General features: G+C 39.7%; 1 protein-coding gene across 1 annotated transcript in view; it reads left to right on the top strand.

The window, feature by feature from the left end:
- The first annotated feature begins 487 nt into the window (after window positions 1-487).
- PLAGL1 (PLAG1 like zinc finger 1) overlaps window positions 488-21998 on the top strand; it is an 88175-nt gene continuing 66664 nt past the window's right edge. The window contains exon 1 of the mRNA XM_043456909.1: window positions 488-613. The gene's annotated coding sequence lies outside the window, so the exon portion shown is untranslated. The remainder of the gene's footprint in view (window positions 614-21998) is intronic.

Here is a 21998-nt window from a genome sequence, read left to right as displayed (position 1 = left end):
TGGGGAGAGGGGCTAAAAGCATGAGCTGATGAAGCTAATTTTTGTGGAGTTTTTTTGGGAGGAGGACCAAAGGGAAAATAGTATCCTCAGCAGCTTGAAGGTTTGGAATTTGGGGAGTTTGTTGAATTTGGGGAGTTTGTTGAGAGGTGGCACCTGGGTCAGGAAAGGGTACAGTTCTCTGGGTAGCATACCTGAGGATCTGGTGCTGGCGTGTGCCCTCCTCCTGCCATGGATGAGATAGACCTTGGCCAGGAATACAGGTGGGCTGCATCTGTGATAAGGGGAAAAAAATTGTTTTTAATATGCATATTACCCCATATAGAACAAGGTATTAGGTTGGTGAAAAAGCAATTGCAGTTTGAGACGATGAATTTTAAATCTTATAAATAGGCTCAGACATATCTTTATGAATCAAAATAGGAACTGTTACAATCAACACATTTTTGCCAATGAGAAATAAATTTCTTTATTCCTGTAGCATCAAAATCCATGCTTCAGGATTCAACCAACTCTTGGAAAGCATTTTCTGCCTCCTGCTGGCTGTGGAAGCGTTTTCCCTGCAAAAAGTTTTCAAGATGCTTGAAGAAGTGGCAGCTGGTTGCCGAGAGGTTGGGTGAGTATGGCAGATGAGGCAAAACTTCGTAGCCCAATATGTTCAACTTTTGAAGTCTTGGTTGTGTGTCTTGTGGTCAGGTGTTGCCATGGAGAAAAATTGGGCTCTTTCTGTTGATCAGAGATGGGTGCAAGCATTGCAGTTTCCGGTGCATCTCATCAATTTGTTGAGCATGCTTCTCAGATGTAATGGTTTCACTAGGATTCAGAAAGCTGTAGTAGATCATTCTGGCAGCAGACCACCAGACAGTGACCATGACTGTTTTTTGGTGCAAGTTGGGCTTTGGGAAGTGCTTTGCAGCTTCTTCTTGGTCCAACTACTGAGCTGGTCAACACCGGTTGTCGTATAATATCCACTTGTCGTCACATGTCACAGTCTGATGGAGAAATGGTTCCTTGTTGTTGTGTAAAATAAGAGAAGATGACACTTTATAATGAGGATTTTTTGGATTTGTGGTCAGCTCGTGAGGCACCCACTTATCGAGCTTTTTCACCTTTCAAATTTGTTTCAAATGCCGAACGACCACAGAATGGTCGATGTTGAGTTCTTTGGCAACTGCTCATGTAGTTATTGGTGGTTGTCAGTTTCTGATGGCTGGCCACTCTGTTCCTCATCTTCAAGGCTCTCATCTCCTTTGCAAAACTTCTTGAACCACCAATGAACTGTACGTTCGTTAGCTGTTCCTGGGCCAAAAGTGTTGATGTTGTGAGTTGTCTCTACTGCTTTATGACCCATTTTGAATTTGAATAAGAAAATTGCTTGAGTTCGCTTTTTGTAGAACATTTCCCTAGTCTAAAATAAACATGAAATAAGAAATAATAAGTCATTAGCAAAAGAACATAAAGTGAGAAATGTGCATTAAAATGATGAATAGCAACCACATTTATTTAAGAATGTATTCTAATGTCAAACAGCAGAGTTCAACAATGCAAAACCTTAATTACTTTTGTACCAACATAATATTTATAAATAGTTCATTAATGTTTGGGGAAAAGAGCATGAAGTTTTCAGCCACAAGGTAAATAGAACATTTTCCATTCTTATCAATTTACAGTGTTTTTACACACGTCATTTACCCTGCCTTATGTAGGTGTTGACATTGCTTAATGAAGGTGAATGTGTCAAAAGATACTAAGGTGGTGGTTCTCAAACTGGTTCGCTGAATTCTAGGTTGTTCCAGAGAGCTCAAAGGTGGGTGTGGATCAGGAGAAGAGATGAGGGAAAAGTAAAACAAATAGTCTTTTACCACGTTGCTTCTTTGACTTTAAATTCTGTTGAATTTTTGTCTGTTTTCTTTGTTGAGCTTTTGATATATTGTTATGAAAAGGAGTTAGCTGTTTTCAGTGCCAGTATTATGTAAATTTTCAAAGGTTAAATGTTAGCCTTTGAAATTATAGGGCTGCCCCATATTTGGGGGTATTTGAGTCAAGACATTGCCTGGGTAATTGTGAGGATCAGATTCTCTCTCCTAGGCCTGATTATCCTTATCCTTAATAAAAGAACTGTACATTTAGTTTTCCTAGAGCCACTTAGAATTTCTCTGACAATTGTGGCCCCCAATCTGGAGATGTGTACATCTACATTTCTTATTTTTGAGCCTCAAGACTTTGCTAAGGGTGAATGTGAAGGGCAGGGCTCTGGACAGAGTGCAGACAGACCAGCAAAGGTAGGCGGAGCGCTAATGGAAGAGACTGTAGAATCCAGCTTGGAGTGGGGAGGAAAGAATTGTAGGCTCGGGGGCAGCTGGGGGTCCTAAGATAGAGGCACCCAGGATGCTAAGAAGCCAGACTTGGAAACAAAGGCAGTTGTGTTTAAACCATTAAAAAAAAAAAAAAAACATAACAGAAAAACCCCACTGTCATCCACATAAGACAATTCTTCACGTTAGTGAATGCCGAGGCAGCACAGGTTTTCTACAGCAAGACACGGTGGGTTGCGGTTCTGGTCTGCCTGTGTTCTTGGCTTTGTGACCTTTGAGTCTGCTTCCTTATATGTAAAATGAAAGTGTTAAACTAAGCTCTTACCAAGCTTCCTTCTCTGCTGAACAACCTGTGCTTTAGGGCAAGTGTGTTTTCATGAATATCTACTGATGTGCCTCTCAGTGCACGTTTCTCAAATTTCGCATTTCTCATATAAACACAAATTAGATATTTCTTTTTCAATCTATGTGGTACCACCATCTGTTCAGGATGTTTTTCAATTGAAAATTCCATCTTTTTGAGCTTTGACAAGATTTGGGTGGAATCTTTCATTATGAAAGATGAAATATGTATTTGGGACATCTTTCATGTTGAAAAAGCACTGGGTTTAATGCATTTTTCCCATGTTTCATTGGGACTCTAATCTGTGTTAGATATGAAATGGCACTAAAACAAAATTAAATGTCTTTAAAGTTTGCATTATCAGTCATCTATTATTTAAATACTATATTTCATTTTCAAATTAAATTTGCCAGGAATATTTTGTAAAGAAAGTAGCTCTAGTATATCTCATAAATAAAGAAGCTTGAAGAACATACACCAAACTTAATCATGGCTACCTCTAGGGACTGAACTATAAGAAGGGTCAGTAAATTTGTAATTTCTACTTTAGGTACTTTTGTATTGTTTAATGAACACATTAATTTTCATAATTTCATGTATATTATTTGTTATGGAATGAGCCTTTATGATTATAAAATATCTTTATTGGATTTATAGATATAATCACCATTTGACATAAGTAATTTAAGACTTAAAACTAATATCATTTTGTTAGACCATGTAGAGAAATGAATGCCCCTTCTTTGATGGATTTAGAAGTTGATGGTGTTCTTTTGGTGTGTAGTTGGACAGGGTTCATGTGATAGATAATGTAAGCAAATACTTTTCTCTAGCCCTTTCAAGGCCTGAGCCTAGAGATGAAAAATAAGTTTCATCATCTTTGATTGTGGCTAGAGAGATGTGTTGAGAAAGGTCATACCTAAGTTCCAATAATTAGCCTGACATGGGTACTAGAGGATGAAGAAAATGGCTAATCACTTGCCATTTATTTGCTGTCCCTGAAATCTGGACTTTTAGATAATAAGTTATGAAGGTAAACATTTTTCTGTCCAGATCTCTTAAACTCTGCTGTATGGTGTGTGTGCTCAGTTGTATCCTACTTTTTGCCACCCCATGGACTGTAGCCCACAGGCTCCCCTGTCCATGGAATTTTCCAGGCAAGAACACTGGAGTGGGTTGCCATTTCCTACTCCAATAATATGTGTGTGTGCTAGTCGGTCAGTCATGTCTGACTCTTTGAGACCCCATGGACTATAGCCTGCTAGGCTCCTCTGTCCATGGAGTTCTCCGGGCAAGAACACCGGAGTGGATTGCCATTCCCTTCACCAGGGTATCTTTCCAACCCAGGGATCAAACCCAGATCTCCTGCATTGCAGGCATATTCCTTACCATCTGAGCCACCAGGGAAGATTATACTTAATCAGATAATATTTTATTTTTTTAATATAGTTAGTGGATAGTTTCATAATAAGTCATGTTGAGATTGCAAGGACTGGAATCTTTTGTATTCCTCATAGAAGCTGGCATGATACCATACTTGAAAGAACCGAGGAATTAATGACTAATGAAATGAAGGACTGATTTGTTTATTTGGGCAATGTGAGGTTATAGATAATAAGGATAATTCAATCTGATTGAGCATCAGTTAAAATAATTTCATCCTTCTTTATAGAAATATTTACCAGGATTGATGTTAAGCTGAAAAATTGACTACTATGACTTAGAATTTCTTTATGTGACCCTCTTTAATCCTTTTAATTTTTGACACCTAGAGAGTTAAATGACTTACATGCATGACGGTGGGTAGCTCGATTTTTACATTTGTAGTTTAAAAGGTACCAGTGTTGCACATATATGCATGTAGAGAGAGGGGTACACATACCATTTATATTCATAAGGAATAGCAGGTGGAGAAGAAAAAATACAGAACATGTCATTCCAACCCTCCGCTGACCCCACTTTTTTTCTTGGAAAAAGAGGGACGTGCTTAATTAATCAGAGTAATGAGAAGCTGCCAGCATACTGTTTCTCCAATTATTTCAGACTGAATTTAAAAACAAAATCACGTATTTGGATGACATCCTGCTCACAACCAGATGAACAAGATATTTATTCATGCATTCATTCATTTAATAATATCTACCGTGCACCTACCACCTGCCAAGCACTGTTCTAGACTCTAGGAGTGGAGTTATGGGCATGAGACTGGGCCCCTACCCTATGTTATTTAATATGGATGAGAAAATTAAATCTCTCCAAAGTGTCTTGTCTGATGTGGTAGATTTGGGACTTGATTCTAAGTTTTCTGTTCTAACCTTTGCACCACACTGTCTCATGTAATTTGGGGGACCCTGATTGTCAATCAGCAGGGCAGTTCTGTCTGCCTTTCCTTTGTTCTCCCCTTGTTTGTGGTCCATTGCTTTCGATCCTATGTGGAATGGTGTGGATGCTGAGAGATACTCTGTCCATGAGAGTGTCCTAGGGCCTTGGGCAAGTCGTATTCATTTTTTGAACAGAACCTAGGCTCATGCTGTTAAAAATAACATGAGTGAAATAAAGAAATTGAAGCAGTATTTTTCCAAATCTCAGGGTTTTAATTTGGTAGAATGAAACCAATATTAAGAAAACTTTTTTTTTTTAATCTTAGAGTACATCACAACTAGTCCGCTAAATATTCCATGATTATATGTTTCTATTAGGTTGCAACATGAAATTTTTTCCTTGCCATTGGTTGTGGTCAAAAACATTTGAAACAATGGTTTAAAGGGCATCAGGTGAGATCGTGTTTGTGACAAAAATGAAGTTTATGAAAAAAGATGTATGGTTATCCTTAGCTATCATTTGAATGTGGGTGTTGTTTACTTAAAGCATTCATAGCAATAAAGTAGAATTTGTGTGATGAAAGTAGTAGTGGAAATTATCTGGCACCTGAGTATATGCCTGAACAGATTTTTTTCTTTAAACACACACGTTGCAGTTACTGGTTACCCTGTGTCCTATACTTTTATTGCAGTTTCCAGTATTGAGTGGTTTCATTATTTTTTGAAACATATTTGCTTTGTAATTTAATTGCATGGCACATAGAGAAATTTGAGGAAATAAATACTTGAGGCAATCTCCTATACATTATCTGATTATGATAAAGTCTACGGTTGATTAGACTTTAATAGAGTTGTTAAATATTACATAGTAATTTGAGAACTGATTTAATATTTTATTTTTTTCATTTAGTTTCTAAATGTTAGTGGATTTTACCTGAAGATATTATTTGTTAAAAAGAAAAAAGTAACACATACAGTTCCCTAAATTGAGGTTTTTCTTAGGCAGTAGTGGTAAAGAATCTGCCTGACAATGCAGGAGATGCAAGAGATGTGGGTTCAATCCTGGGATATCCCCTGGAGAAAGAAATGGCAACCCACTCTGGTATTCTTTCCTGGGAAATTCCATACACAGAGGAGCCTGGTGGGCTACAGTTCATGGGGTTGCAAAGAACTGGACACATCTGAGTGTGTGCACACACACCTACATATATGAGCACACACACACCCCCATCAGATCACAGTTATTTGTTCTTCAAGAAAGTGTTTGTGGTAGGCCTTGGACAAAAAATAGCCTCACCCACTTGAAATCACTTGAAGACTACAATTTATTTTTTTATACACTTATGTAGATTATAGGAAACAGTACTAACTTGAAATTTGCAATAATTTGGGTAGGGATTAGACTTTATCTTTGGAAAGATAAAAGCTTATTGCTAAAAAAAAAAAAGCTGCAAATTTTTAGAGTTTTAATTATGTTTATAAATACATCCTTGGAGGCACATTAGGAAAAAAAAAACTCTATCTTTCTATATGGTCATTTATTTTAGAGATATGTGTAGAATTTTCATTATTGAGATGACCAAGACAGAGATGTATTGAAATATTATTTGCTTATTCTTTGCAAGGCATGAACTTATTCCCTAGAGTAAGCTTATAATCTAATTATGGAGACAGAAGCACAGAAGAAAGGCTGCGCTTAAAAGAGTATAGAGATGTTTTTCTCTCCTCAGGCAGAGGACAGGAGAGCAACATACAAAAGAAAATTTCTTTGAGGACGGTTCTGGGCAGGAAAGCTGAGCAAGCCCTTTTTGTTGGTATTAGATACCTTCCAGTGGGATTGCATTATGGGCACTTTGAATGTACCTGAGTTCAACTAGTCAAGGTCAAGAGAAAGCAAAAGCAGAACTAACTAATAATTAGTGCAGGAGGTTGTATCTAGCATTTCCTACAATGGAATGTTCTAGAATAGTGTATCATAGGGATGTGAATGTCTTCTTCCTTGAATGGTCTCAGTGCCATTCATTCTTCCAGTACATAAGTATTTTTAGTTCACCCCACCTATACCGCACTCACCCCCAGCAAACAACCTGACCGCCTACTTTATTATAGAAAAAAAAAAAGTCTATAGATTGTGAAGTGCTTTTTCCCCTTTCCTGCTTCTCCCCACCCCTGCTATTTATTCATCTCTTCTCCAGCCTCAGGGGCTTCCCTGATAGCTCAGTTGGTAAAGAATCTGCCTGCAATGCGAGAGCCCAGGTTCAATTCCTGAGTTGGGAAGATCCGCTGGAGAAGGGATAGGCTACCCTCTCCAGTATTCTTGGGCTTCCTTGGTGGCTCAGCTGGTAAAGAATCTGCCTGCAGTGTGGGAGACCTGGGTTTGATCCCTGGGTTGGGAAGATCCCCTGGAGAAGGGAAAGGCTACCCACTCCAGTATTGGTTAAGGCCTGACTTCTCTCCTCCAGGACTTTGTTCCCTCAGTTACACCTTCTCCTTCATAAAAATCCCGGCTCTGGAGGCAAAGTCTACCAGTTTGAAATATGGTTTTGTACTTTCTAAATGTGGGGGCATGGACATACTGCTTATCTTCTATGTGCATCCATTTGAAAAATGGGGCTAGAAATAAGCGCTTATCTTATTGCGAGCACACCATAAGTGAAGGCAGTTAAGGGGCTTTGCCTCGGTACAAGCTCTCAGTGAATGTTAGTTTCTGCCATTCCTACTGTTACTACTGCCACCATTAACCTACTAATCTCTAAATCTCTTTGCTTTTCATTCCTTAAACCATATGTTTGCTGAACCATTTCTTCTTCTGGAAAAGAAGGAAGCCAAACATTCTCTTGACCCTGGTCCCTTTTTAACTACTGTATTCTCTTTCCTCTTCCCTCTCAAATATTTTAAAGATTATTCAAGGTTAGCTCTCTGTACTTCTTCCTCTTCTATTTGCTTTTATTGTCTTTGTAGAAATTGTTTTTTTTTTTTAATGAGATATTCACTAGATACAAAATTATAAACTGTTTTCTATTTTGACTTCTCTGAAACCTGAGGTAGTGAGTACTTTTTGACTTGAGTCCCATGTAGGTTGAGTTGCTTCAGTTCTGTCCAATTCTTTGCAACCCCATGGACTGTAGCCTGCCAGGCTTCTCTGTTCATGGGACTTTCCCAGCAATAATACTGTAGTGGGCTGCCATGCCCTCCTTCAGGGGATCTTCCATATCCAGGAATCAAACCCAAGTCTCCTGAATTATAAGCAGATTCTTGACCTGCTGAGCCATCTGGGAAATCTTCTTGTCCTTCCCTAAATCCTTCTCTCCTCACTTCTCTCTGAGCGTTGTCACTATACAGCTTTTTATGTTGATCATTCTTTTACTTTTCTTCATAGATTTACTTAATATTTGTACATATTTACTTTTGTATATTGTTGAACTTTGTAAGTGGAATTATACAATATAAATTATAGAGAGGCTTGCTTTTTTGAACCAAACTATGGTTTCATCCATTTTTATTGGCATAAAGAATGTCATTATATGCTATAATTTATTCATTTTCCTGTTGACAAATATTTGGACCTTTTACTATTCTAAACGGGTTTGCTCTAAGCATTCTTGTATGTATATCCTGGCATACATATACACAAGGTTTTCTAGGATTCTAGAAAAATAAATTCAGACTTTTATATTTAGGGATGTGAAGTGGTATCTGATATTTTATTTTATTTGGCTGTGCCATGCAACTTATAAGATCTCAATTTCCCAACCAGGGATTGAACCCAGGCCACTGCAGTGAAAGCGCCAAGTCCTAACCACTTGACTGCCAGGGAATTCCCAGTATCTGACATTTTAAATTACATTATCAGATAACTGATGAGGTCAACCATCTTTTCACTTATTTCTGGATTATATTGGTTTATTTTTCAGTGAAATGCCCATTAAATGTTTTGCTGGGTTTTGTTTTGGATTGTCTATTTCATTTATTTATAGTAGTCCTTTATAATTCTGAGACAATAAGCCAATTTCCAAATTTGTGTTTTGTCTTTTCATTTTCTTTATGTCTTTTCTCCCTCCTTTAGCTGCTTTTGAAAATTTTTTGTTTCTGATTTCCAGCAATTTGATTATGATGTGTGTAGTCTTGATGTGGTTTTCTTTTTCTGTTTTTTTTTTTTAAACAACTTAGATATAATTTGTATGCCATACAGTTCACTTATTTATAGTGTACATTTTCGACTTTCAGTATATTCATAGGGTTGTAGATCTATCACCTTAATCATTTTCATTACCTAAAAATGAAACCTCATACCCCTTAGTCATCACCTTCAATCCTTCTACCCCTCCAGCCCTATGCAATTACTAATCTATTTTGTCTCGCTATACTTGCTTATTCTAAGAATTTCAAATAAATGGAATCATACACGATGTAATTTTTGTGACTGATTTTTTTTTTTACATAGCTTAATGTTTTCAAAGGTCATCCCTGCTGTAGCATGCATTAGTACCTCATTTTTTATTCCCAAATAATATTTCTTTACATGGGTATGTCATATTTTATTTTTCCATTTGTTGGGAAAAAAAACTCTTTTTTTTCCCTCCAGTTAATTGACTTGGTACTCTTTAAAAAAAAAACAAGGCCAACTGGCCATAGACACATGGATTTATGTTTGGACCTTCAGTTCTATTCTGTTGGTCTTTGTCTAGGTCTTTTGTGAGTACCACCTTGTCTTGATTGCTGTACCTTTATAGTAAGTTTTGAAATTGGGACCAGTGAGCCCTCAAACTTTGATCTTGTTTTGCAAGATTGTTTTGATAGTTCCAGTTCCCTTGAATTTCCACATGAATTTTAGGAACTGCTTCTCAATTTCTGCATTGAAATTAGCTGGGATTTGATAGGCTGTGTTGTACTCATGGATCAATTTCAGGTGTTACTTTCTGTATTTCTAGTAACGTGTTCCTCATTTCCTTCTGAGTCCTCACCAGTGGCACCTTTAGTGACTGTATTCTTACCAACAGTCTAAGGCTGTCTAGGTTTCTTCTATCATTATTTTTCAAAATTCTTTCAGCCTGCACCAACTGCCTGATTCCAAGGCTATCCTATATTTTTAGGTATTTTCTATAATAGCATACCCCTTCTAGGCACCAAAGTTGATACTAGTTTCTATTGCTGCTGTACCAAATTCACATAAATTTAGTGGTTTAAGACATTTATTACTTCACAGTTCCATAGGTCTCAAGTCTGGGCTGATCCCTCAGTTGCTCTTTAGCATTATCTCTCGCCAGTTTTCATGTATTTCGGGCTTAGCGATAACAAACTGAATAGTTCCCTGTAGATATCATGTCACATACATATCTCTGCACTTCTTATGGTGTTCCTTTTACCTGATGTGTAGTGTGGGCTGTTATAACAGATTACTATGGGCTGGTGGCTTAAACAGCAAACTATTTTCCACTGTTCTGGAGGCTGGAAATCCAAGATGAGTCCAAGTGCCAGCACGTTTGTGTTTTTGATGAGGACTCTCTTCTTGATCATGTCTTCACATAGTCTCTGCTTAGTGCTTACACCCAGAGAATGAGCCGTGGTCTCCTTGCTGTTGTTGTTTAGTTGCTAAGACGTGTCCGACTCTTGCGACCCCATGGATTGCAGCCCACCAGGCTCCCCTGTCCATGGGATTTCCCAGGCAAGAGTACTGGAGTGGGTTGCCATTTCCTTTTTCAAGGGGGTCTTCCTGACCCAGAGATTGAACCTATGTCTCCTGCATTAGCAGGAGGATTCTTTACCACTGAGCCTCCAGAGCTCTCATTATCCTCTTAAATTTTTTTGATAATCCTATATCATAAGTGCTCTACCCTCATGAGCCCATGTAAATAATTCTCTCCGCAAACCTCCAAATATCACATTTGAAAGTTTAAGAGTTAGTCACTCAGTTGTGTCCGATTCTTTGTGACCCCATGGACTGTAGCCCAACAGGCTCTCCTGTCCGTGAATTTTCCAGGCAAGACTACTGGAGTAGGTAGCCATTCCCTTCTCCAGGAAATCTTCCCAACCTGGGGATCAAACCTGGGTCTCCTGTATTGCAGGTAGATTCCTTACCATCTGAGCCACCAGGGAAGCCCCTATTTGGAGGTTAGACCTTCAATATATGAATTTCAGGAAGACACAAACATTCAATCCATAGCATTCTGCCTCTGTGTGCCTGCTGTGTGCTAAGTTGCTCTAGTCATGTCTGACTCTCTGTGACCCTACGGACTGCAGCCTGCCAGACTCCCCCATCTGTGGGATATCTGCCTCTGCCCACCCCCAAATTAATATACTTCTTACATGCAAAATATATTTATTCCATCCCAAGAGCTCCAAAAGTCTTACCTATTTCAGCATTAGCTCTAAAATCCGGAGTCTTATGTAAATATCATCTGAATCTACTGTGGATGAGACCTGAAATATGATTCAGTCTGAGGTAAAAATGCCTCTCCAGCCACGAACCAACAAGTTTTGTGCCCCCAAACTACCATGGTGAGACAGATGTAAGATGTACTTTCCCATCCCCAAAGGGAGACATCAGAAAGAAGGAGGGAAAGTGGGTCTCAAGGAAGCTCATAACCTACTAAGGCTTACTCCCTGGACCTTGCGTTGTTGTGTTTATAGTCGCTGAGTCATGTCTGACTCTTTCGAGACCTCATGGACTGTAGCATGCCAGGTCCCTACGTCCATGGGCTTTTGCAGGCAAGAATACTGGAGTGGGTTTCCATTTCCTTCTCCACCATTGGACCTTAAGGTTTGAGAATAGTCCTTTAAGAGTGGGTGTGGCATCAGCTGAACCCCCCTGGAGCAATAGTCCTGACTCTGCTGCTATGCTAGTTTGGAACTGTGTCCCTGCCATTCTGGGCCAGCCTCACCCACACAGCTCTGCTAGGCAGTGGGCCCACCCTTTGAAACCTAGGTGGGGGCAGCCTGGCCCTCTCTGGGCCCACGTACTCTAGGTCTGTGGTGGGAATGGCAGCCCTGATAATCTCTTAATCTTGTTGAAGTGTCCTTCTTTCTCTCTTGTCTTAGAGAAGAGTGTGTGATTACAACGAACGAACTCTACAGTCAGGTCCTATGGGAGCTGAGTCTGACAGCCTGCCTTTATTTTGTCCCATCTCTTCCCCCTTCAGTTCAAACTGGCAGTGATCCTGCTGGGGTGGCTGATTAGGTGAGGTCCATGGTTCACACCCATACGAATCTCCTTATCAAACGGTCAGCCAGAAACAGTGTTCTCTCCAAACATACTTTCTCTCTCTTTTTTTTTTTTCAATATGGATAGGCTGAGACTCTTCCAAATCTTTAAATTCTTTGTTCCTTTTTGCTTAACATTTTTTTTTCTTAAATTCGTTTATCTCTTTTCACGTTTTACTGTAAGGCATCAGCAGTAACCCAGCAGATCCTTCAAAATTTTGCTTTGAAACCTTTTCAGCTAAATATTCAGTTTCATCACTTGCAAATTCTACCTTCTGCAAAACACAGAAACAGGAACACAATTCAGCCAAGCTCTTTGTTACTTTATAACAAGGATTGCCTTCTTCCTTGGTCCAATAGCTAGTTCTTCCCCTCTGAGACCTCATCAGAAAGGCTTTTGCCACTTACATTTCCACCAGCATCTGTTGTGATTACTTACATATTTTCTAAGAAGCTAGAAGCTTTCTCTGCAGCTCTTTGTTTTCTGAGCTCTCACTAGAATCTTCTTCAAAAGTCTCTTCATAGCAATATTGGTTTTTTCTAGCATTGCACCTCAGAACTCTTCCAACCTCCATCCATTGCCCAGTCCCAATGCCCCTTCCATATTTTTAGGTGTTTGTTACAGCAGCACCCAACTTCTTGATACCAGTTTCCATCTTAGCTGCTTTGGGGTGCTGTAACAGATTACTATAGACTGGGTGGCCTAACCAACAGTTATTTCTCACAGTTCTGGGGACTGGAAGTCCAAGCTCAGGGTGCCAGAATGGATGGGTTACTGGTGAGGGCCCTCTTCCTGGTTTTATCTTCACATAGAGTTTCCTCTATGTGTGTGCATGCAGAGAGAGTGAGCTCTGGTCTCATCACCCTCTTGCAAGAGCATTAATCCCATCATTGGTGGCTCTTCTTTCATGGCTTCATCAAAACCTAATTCTCTCCCCAGAGCCCTACCTCCAAATGCCATCATAGTGGGGATGAGGACTTCAACATGTGAATTTGGGGTGAGGGCACAGGAGCTTCCCTGGTAAAGATGGTAAAGAATCCGCCTGCAATGCAGGAGAACTGGGTTGGGAAGCTCTCCTGGAGAAGGGAATGGCTACCCACTCCAATATTCTTGCCTGGAGCATTCCATGGACAGAGGAGCCTGGCGGGCTATAGTCCATGGGGTCACAAAGAGTCAGACACTACTGAGTGACTAACACTTTCACAAACATTCAGTCCGTAGCACCTTTATGCTCATCCCTGTATTAGCTGATGTCTTTATTTTCTACTTAATCTATACAGTAATCTCTTCTAGAAAATTTGACTCTGCTTCTGAGCTGAGCTAAGTGACCCAGTTCTGTGTTCCCATAATAGCACGTGGTCCTTCACTTCCTGTGTTGTATCAGAATTATCTTTCACATGTTGGTCATTCATGGATGTATGGAAATGTGTCCTGTATGATCAGACTTTTGGTTTTGTAAGCCTTGCTTTATTGTCTTGTCTTGTTCATATATCATATAGCGTGTTAGTCTAGCTACAGGATGTATTCTTGGAACTGGAATTGTGAGATCAAAGGGTATACACATTTATACTTTTTTTTTTTTTTTAATTTGGCTGCTTTGGGTCTTAGTAGGGGCATGTGGGATCTGGTTCCTTGATCAAGGACCAAACCCAGGACCCCTGCATCTGGAGTGTGGAGTCTTAGCCACTGGACCACCAGGGAAGTCCCCACATTTATACTTTTGATTGATACTGTCCAGTTGCTTTCCACAAAGGCAGTGTAAACTCTCACCAGTAATACATGAGGAATGACAGTGCCTTCCTCCAAACCCTTGACAACATCGTGTGTGTTAAAGTCTTGGAATCTTTGCCAATCTGATAAGTGGGAAAATCTCGGCATAGTTTTACTTGACATTTCTCTTATGATGAGAAGCATGTTTTAGTAGATTTAAGAGCTGTCTCTGTATTCTTCACTAAATGAACTGTGTCTGTTCATATGCTCTGCTTGCCTTTCTATGGAGTCGTAGTCTTTTCCGTACTGATCTGTAGAAGCTCTCTCTACATGAAGGAAATCAGTCCTTTGTCATGAGTCATGGTGCCCCCGTGCCCCTGTTCCAGCTTGTCTTTTAACTCTGCTTATCGTGTGTTTTGTCATGCAGAAAATTTGATTTTACTATATGGTTGAGTTTATCAATTTCTTTTTCATGGCTTTTGGCATTTGTGTCAAACTTTGGCTTGACCTTCCAAAGGAAGTCATTTTAAGTATGTTGAAAGCTTTATATGTAAAGGCATTTATTGCATTCTTGGCAATTTTACAAGCTGATAACAATATAGAAGTTCAATAATTGGGGAATGATGGCTTTCACTGTGATATAGCTACATAATGGGTTATTATGTAACCTGTGTAAATAATGTTTAGAGGAAGTTCCTCATATATTTACAGATGAATGACAGGGCAAGATGCTTGTGTTCAGGTTGAGACCAGAATCAAGACCATTTCTATTCCAGATTATCTCCATGATATAAAAAATGGAAAAGAATCAGTGGGAGGCAAATTAATAGTTGTAATTGGGTGGTGAGATTATTTTATTATTTAAAATGTCTTTTGGTTCTTTGCCAACTTCTAAAGCCAGAACATTTTTTTTTTTTTAATGGAGGGAAAACAGCCCCGCGTGGCTGGCCCTGCACTTGTGTGGGCATCGTATGCTGTGTGCTCTGTAGGATCTGCTCCCTTCAACTGCTTGACACTCTCCACACCTTTAGCAGCCCAGCAGAGGGACGAGGCAAACCGATAATTGTTTGTCCAGAATAGAGCTAGTTTATCCAGATGTTCTTCTTTTCTTTTTCTATTGTCAGGTATCAGGATCTCAGGGAACATTCATTGTGTATTTCACTAGAATAGGTGCAGCTCAAATTACAATGGTAACCTAAAGTCAGCATGGACTAGTCATTGTTTTTCTAATTTCTCTTTGAAATTGTTAATAGTGGATTTTATTTTGAAATTAAGCCCCCTCCTTCTTTTTTTTTTCTTTTTGGCTCTGTACACCCTCATAATACTTGGTAGAGTTATTTCTTCTGGATCCTGTTCAGTTTTAATTTTCAAACAAATGTAGCCAATCTCAATGCTTGAATTTTGACAAATATATTTATCCTTAGAGCTGCCACCACAGTTGAGAGAACATTTGCATCAGAAGACTACAGAGACCTGACTTTATATATAATTTTAAAGGTATAATGTATTTTACACTAATATACTCTGGAATTACCTACAAGAGTGACAGTTAATTTTAGGTAGAGTTTTTGAAAGAGGTATAAACGTTTGATAAGTTAATGGTTTATATAGTAACTGTATATAGTTAAATAATTAACTTCACAAGGAACTCTGCTTTGGTTATAGCATAAAATTATAATAAGTAAACACGATAAAGAACCGTATGAGCCATTAGTTGAATTCTTTGAGGTGCTGGGACTTCAAAGGGCCAGTATTGTGCATTTTGGGTATTTTGATTTCTTTGCATTTCCTAGTCATCTTTTTGTCTTAATCCTGAAAGGTATTTTGTTTATGCTCAAATCAAAATGAATGATATTCTTGAGGCAACTGGGGAGCATTAGCAAAAATCCCTTCTTTTGGATCTTATATGTGAGTCTGTAAACATATTAGCCAGACTAGAGAAACTGAGATAATTAGGATAGATATAAAATAGCAAGTTAGGCAAACATGATTAAGATTTCCCCACAGGACAGTGTTTTCCCGGTAAAGAGATTATTTTAAATATCAAACCTCATTTCAAAAGAGAAGCACTTAAAGATGCTTTCATCTGTTGGAGCAAGAGCCTCTGTTTGTGTAAATCAAACCATTGCACAATCTCCAGAATCCGAATGTGGAAATTTCACAGATTCTTTGTAATGTGGAACAGTTAATGCTTGCGGGAGGTGGGTGGCGATGGGGACCAGTGCTGTCATTGGGGCGGCTTAGGTTTTATTCCCTCACAGTTGGCTGAGTGGTTTAGGTACCCTCCTGTTTGTTCTGTCCTTAAACAACTTGTCCCCTACTCTTCTTCTGTCCTGTTTTCTCTTCCTCCCTAGGCTCTTTTCTTGGAATTGTAAAAGAAACAAAAAGAAGGACCTCACTTGCAATTTCACTTTTTATTCTGACTACTATAGATTTAACTTCTCAAAAACTTCGTGCTTTAGATAAAGCAACATTAAGGCTAAGTTTTAGTAGCCAGTTTCATTTGTATTTGAGGACCCTGGGATGAATTGATCCAACCTGGAAATCTACATTGAAATTTGCTTTTTCAGTCTTTATATATATTTTTTCCATCTGTTTGCCAGTAGTTACAATGGTTTGCAGGGCAGCCAAAGGATGAACTACTCATTGATCTTAAGCATCATTGTGTGCTTATAGATTGATCGAGAGATTAGAAATGAATGTATATCCCAACTCAAAAATAACAGCTAAACAGATTTAGTAAACAATTCAGAGTCTTGAGTGATACTATTGGAAAATCATGGCCATAAGGATTTCTCTAAAAATATGCTATCAGACATTTGTTGGGCCTTTTGTCAAGAAAAGAAACTTTGTCGAGCAGATGAGTGGTAGGTCTCTAAATTTCATAGCCTGGATGACTATCTTAGCTAGTTAGCCACATTAAATTCCTTTGTGGGGAGGATACAGTAGTATATTTGTCTACTAGAGTTGCCCTAATGAAATACCATGGACTGGGTGGCTTAAACAACAGAAATTTATTCTCTTACGGTTCTGGAGGCTGGAAGTCCAAGATCACAGTGTCATCAGGGTCAGTGTCTGACGAGACCTCTTTTCTTGGCTCATAGTTGCCTTCTCTCTTTGTCTTCACATGGGCTCTTCTCTGTGGGTGTGGGAGAGATCTTCAGTGTTTCTTCCTCTTCTTACAAGAGTATCAGATCTATCGGATTAGAGTCCCACTATAGGACCTCATTTAGCCATCATTATCTCTCTAAAGGCCCTGTTTCCAAATATAGTCACATTTGGGGTTAAAGCTTCAGCATATGAATTTGGGTGGGGGGACATAATGCAGTCTATAATAGGTAGAATAAATTATAAGTAAATAAATAAGATACAGCGATATTACTTAAGCTGAGAGAGTGTGAACTAGTTAGCATTGTGCTCTTTTTTTGTGTGTATGAATCGTATAAAATAGTTCGTTATGTTACAGTTAAAAAAAGAATTTCTGTCACTATTTACTTAGTTCTCTTCTCCTGCTAAACTTAATCTCCTCAAGGCCAGGGATGAACCTATTGAGTAGCTTTCAAATTCTTTTGATTTTAATCTAAATTAAGAAATGCATTTTACATCATAATCCAGGACAAACACACACATACTGAAAATAACTTCTCAAACAAAATCTTTTTTATGGAAACTGTGATTTTTTTTTTATCCTTTCATTTCAGTAGAGAGAAAATGGTGATTGTGACCCATTAGACTGATTTCATGACCCACTAGTAATTTGTGACTCACTGTTTCAAAAACAGTAGCTTATTAGGTTTTGGTTGATAGTATTGAATTGGCCACAAAGTTCATTTGGATTTTCCCGTAACATCTCACAGCTCCTGGAACATAGTAGGCCTTCTACAGATGTTTATCAAATATATGAATGAATGATTCAGTTGAATAAGTAAGAAGGAGCTGGAGTAAACTAGAGAAATTCTTTAGAGGCCAGTTTTGTCCATTTAGAGGCCAATATTGTCCTTTATTACTTAGTATTCCTGTTGGCTTCTGTTTGGAGTTTTCCAAGACTGACTGAATTAAAATCTCTTTAGGTGGCAGTTGGGTTTTTCATTTTTTTAATATTTTTTATTTTAGAATAGTTCTAGATTTACAAAAAAGAAAAGCTGCAAAGGTATCCAAGAGAGCTCCCGGTTACCCAGCACCCAGTTTCCCCCATTATTAATGTCTTTCGTTTCTGTGGTACATTTGTCATGACTGTGGTTGTTCAGTCACTAAGTCATGTCTGAGACAGCAGCACACCAGGCTTCCCTGTCCTTCACTACCTCCTGGAGTTCACTCACACTCTTGATTAGTGAGCCAATAATGAGATGTTATTAGTAACTAAATTCCATACTTTCTTCAGATTTCATTAGTATTTCTCCAGTGTCCTGTTTCTGCCCCAGAATCCCATCTAGGATAGCACATACATTTAGTCCTCTCATCTCCCTAGGGACCCCTTTGTGGTGACATTATCTCACATTTTCCTTCTTTTGATGACTTTGACAGTTTTCAGAAGTACTGGTCAGGAATTTTGTGCAGAGTTCCTTAATTTGGGTTTGTCTAAGTTTGTTTTCTTCACAATTAACTCGGGTTTGGGGGAAGAAGACCATAGTGTATATGACTTATTCTGCCGATGTTGACCTTGATCACCTGACTGACATGGTATATTTCAGATTTCTCCACTGCATACGTGCTACGTCACTTCAATTGTGTCTGACTCTTTTCAACCCCATGGACTATATCCTGCCAGGCTCCTCTGTCCATGGGATTCTCCAGGCAAGAATACTGGAGTGGGTTGCCATTTCCCTCTCCAGGGGATTTTCCCGATACAGGGATCGAACCTGCCTCTCTGAAGGTCTCCTGCATTGGCGGGCAGGTTCTTCACCACGAACGCCACCTGGGAAGCCCACTTCAGTGTTACCGTTTATTCCCCCCTTCCATACTGTACACTTTTAAAAATTAATTCATTTTAAAATTGAAGTATAATTGCCTTACAGTGTTGTGTTTCTGCGGTACAACAACATGGATCAGCTCTATGTATCATGTATCCTCGCCCTCTTGGACCTCCATCCAGCCCTCCTCCCACCCCCGTCCAACCCTCCCCACCATCACGGGGCAATGAGCTGAGCTCTCTGTGTGACGCTGCAGCTTCCCTCTGCTAGCTGCGTTACACACGGTAGTGTACACATGTCAATGCTACCCTCTCCATCCATCCCACCCTCTCCTTCCTCGCTCTGTGTATCCACAAGTCCATTCCCTATGTCCACATCTCTCTCCCCGCCCTTCTAAATAGGTTCATCAGTACCACTTTTCTAGATTCCATGTATGTGTGTTAATATATTTATTTTTCTCTTTCTGACTTGCTTTACTCTGTATGACAGACTCCAGGTTCATCCACGTCACTATAAACGACTCAGTTCCATTCCATACTGTACACTCTGGAAGAAAGTCGCCGTGTGTGGGCTTCCCAGGTGGTGCCGTGGTGAAGAACCCGCCTGCCAACGTATTAGACGCAGGTTCGATCCCTGGGTTGGGAAAAATCCCCTGGAGAAGGAAATGGCAACCCATTCCAGTATTCTTGCCTGGAAAAAGCCCATGGACAGAGGAGTCTGGCTGGCTACAGTCCAAGGGGTCGCAAAGAGTCGGACACAACTGAGCATGCAGGTGTGTGGCCCACACCTAAGCAGGGGGTGGGGGGGTATGCTCTACCTTCTTGAGGGCAGAGTGGCTACACAGATTGTTTGGGATTCTCCTGCACAGAATCTGCTTATTCTCCCTCATGTACTTACTTATTTATATCAGTATGGGGTCATACCGATGTACATGGATGTTTATTTTATATGTTGGCTTGTAATTCAACACAGTGTGAATTATTTTGTTTGTTCAAATGATCCCAGTGTTGGTTATTGGGAACTGTCTTAGGTTGACTCCTGTGTCCCTTTGAGATATCGCCATCCTCATTTTGTTTTTAGCACTTCCCTACTTACTGGCAGTACAAGATGCCCTGGGTTTATCTTGTTTACTCCCTATCCCAGGCCTAGAATCAGCAGCTTCTCAAAGTGGGCCAATTCCTTTTATCGGAGGATGTCACTAGGAAAGAGAGATCTAAGCGCTGGGTGTGTTCTTGGCTTTGGTGTGTCACTGCATCTGGGTCTTCTCAGAGATAGGCTATATGAACCTGCGTATTAAACATATCTCTAACTATTTCAATATCCATCTGTATCTTTGTGAAGCTAAACATGAGCTTATAATGATATCTCTGACTCTAATCCAGTATGACATGGCTTATTCTCTCCTTCCCCTCTTTCTCATCAACACTGGGAGAAACTTGGTTCCCACAGCCCACCATCTGTTTACCAGCTTTTCATTCCAGCGTATGATCTCAGAACTTTTAATTTGTTGTTGTTCAGTCGCTAACTTATGTCTGATTCTTGGCAACTCCATGGACTCTAGCCCGCTAGGCTCCTCTGTCCGTGGGATTTCCCAGGCAACGGTATTGGAGTGGGTTGCCATTTACTTCTCCAGAGGATCTTCCCAATCCAGGGATCGAACCCATGTCTCTTGCTTGACAGGCAAATTCTTTACCAGTGAGCCTCTAGGGAAGTCCTTTTAGTTTGTACCCCATGGGAAACAACTTTACCAACTGGAGTTCAATGTTTATGTGCAGTTCCTTTTGTCTTTAGTCCTCTTCAAAGTCACTTAGGTCCTCACCCTTTTTCTCCAACCCCCTTCAGCGAATTTATGCCGTACATTAGTAGTAGATTCTTTTCACAGTCTGCATTCCATTCTGGGACTGCTTGACCTCCTGGTTGATTATTTTTTAAGTTTGCATACATTAAGGCTTACTTTTTAATGCCACATAATTCTATGGGTTTTATCAAATGCATAGTGTTACGTATCCACGACTACATTACTATCCAGAGTAGCTTCACTGTCCTTCTCTGCTTTACTGAGTCAGTACTCTGCCCTCCCCAAACTGGTGAATTCAATCTGGTTTTCATCTTTACAGTGTTCCCTTTTTTTCAGAATATTATATGAGTGCAATCATAACAGTAGGTAGTCTTTTGAAACTGGATCCTTTTATTTAGCAATATGAGGTAAGAGTCTTCTATGTTGTTGCATGACTTAGTAGCTCATTCCTTTTGACTGTTGAATAATATTCCATACTGTGAATGCATCATACTTTATCCATTCATCTGCTGAAGGATACCTTGCTCCCAGTTTTTGGTGATTGTGAATGAAGTTGCTATAAACTTTCATCTCCATTTTTTTTGGCAGCTATAAATTTTCCCATCAGTTGGGTAAATACCAAAGAGGACAGTGGCTGGATGCTATGGTATGTCTATACTTAGTTTTGTAATAAACTGTCAAACTGTCTTCTAAAGTGGCCGTGCCATTCTGCATTCCCACTAGCAATGATGGATTCTTGCTCTGCAACCTTGTCAGAATTTGGTGTTGTCAGGTTTTTGGATTTTAGCTGTTCCAATAAATGAGCAGTCGCATCTTATCTTCATTTGCATTTCCCTAATGACAAATGGGCTTCCTAGGTGGTGCTAGTGGTAAAGAACCTGCCTGCCAATGCAGGAGATGCGGGTTTGATCCCTGGATTGGAAAGATCCTCTGCAGAAGGAAATGGCAACCCACTCTGGTATTCTTGCCTGGAGAATCCCATGGACAGAGGAGCCTGGTGAGGTTGCAAAGAGGTAGACACAACTGAAGCAACTTAGCAGCCACAATGACCAGTGATGCTGAGCACCGTTTCATAGGCTTAGATGCCCTCTGTGTATCTCCTTCAGTGAAGGAGATCTTTTGCCCATCTTTTTAATTTACTGGTGTTCTTGTTTAGTTTTAAGTACTCTTTTTATATATCTGAGTATAAGTCACTTATTAGCTATGTGATTTGCATATGTTTTCTCATAGTCTGTGTCTTGTCCTGGGACTGTGCATTTTTACAAAGTTCTCTGGGTGATTCTGAATCTCTAGTCCAAAGCCCCAGCTCTGATTAAAATAGGAGAGCTGGATCACCTCTTCAGCTCCCTTCACCCCTTCCTTTGCATTTCTCATTAGTCAGCCTCTCTGGGCCTTGATGGCCT

The sequence above is a fragment of the Cervus canadensis genome, chromosome 33 (genome assembly GCF_019320065.1).
Source record: "Cervus canadensis isolate Bull #8, Minnesota chromosome 33, ASM1932006v1, whole genome shotgun sequence".
Classification (NCBI taxonomy): Eukaryota; Metazoa; Chordata; class Mammalia; order Artiodactyla; family Cervidae; genus Cervus; species Cervus canadensis.
The sequence above is the reverse complement of the archived record's forward strand: the minus strand, read 5'-3'. Positions and strand labels throughout refer to the sequence as shown.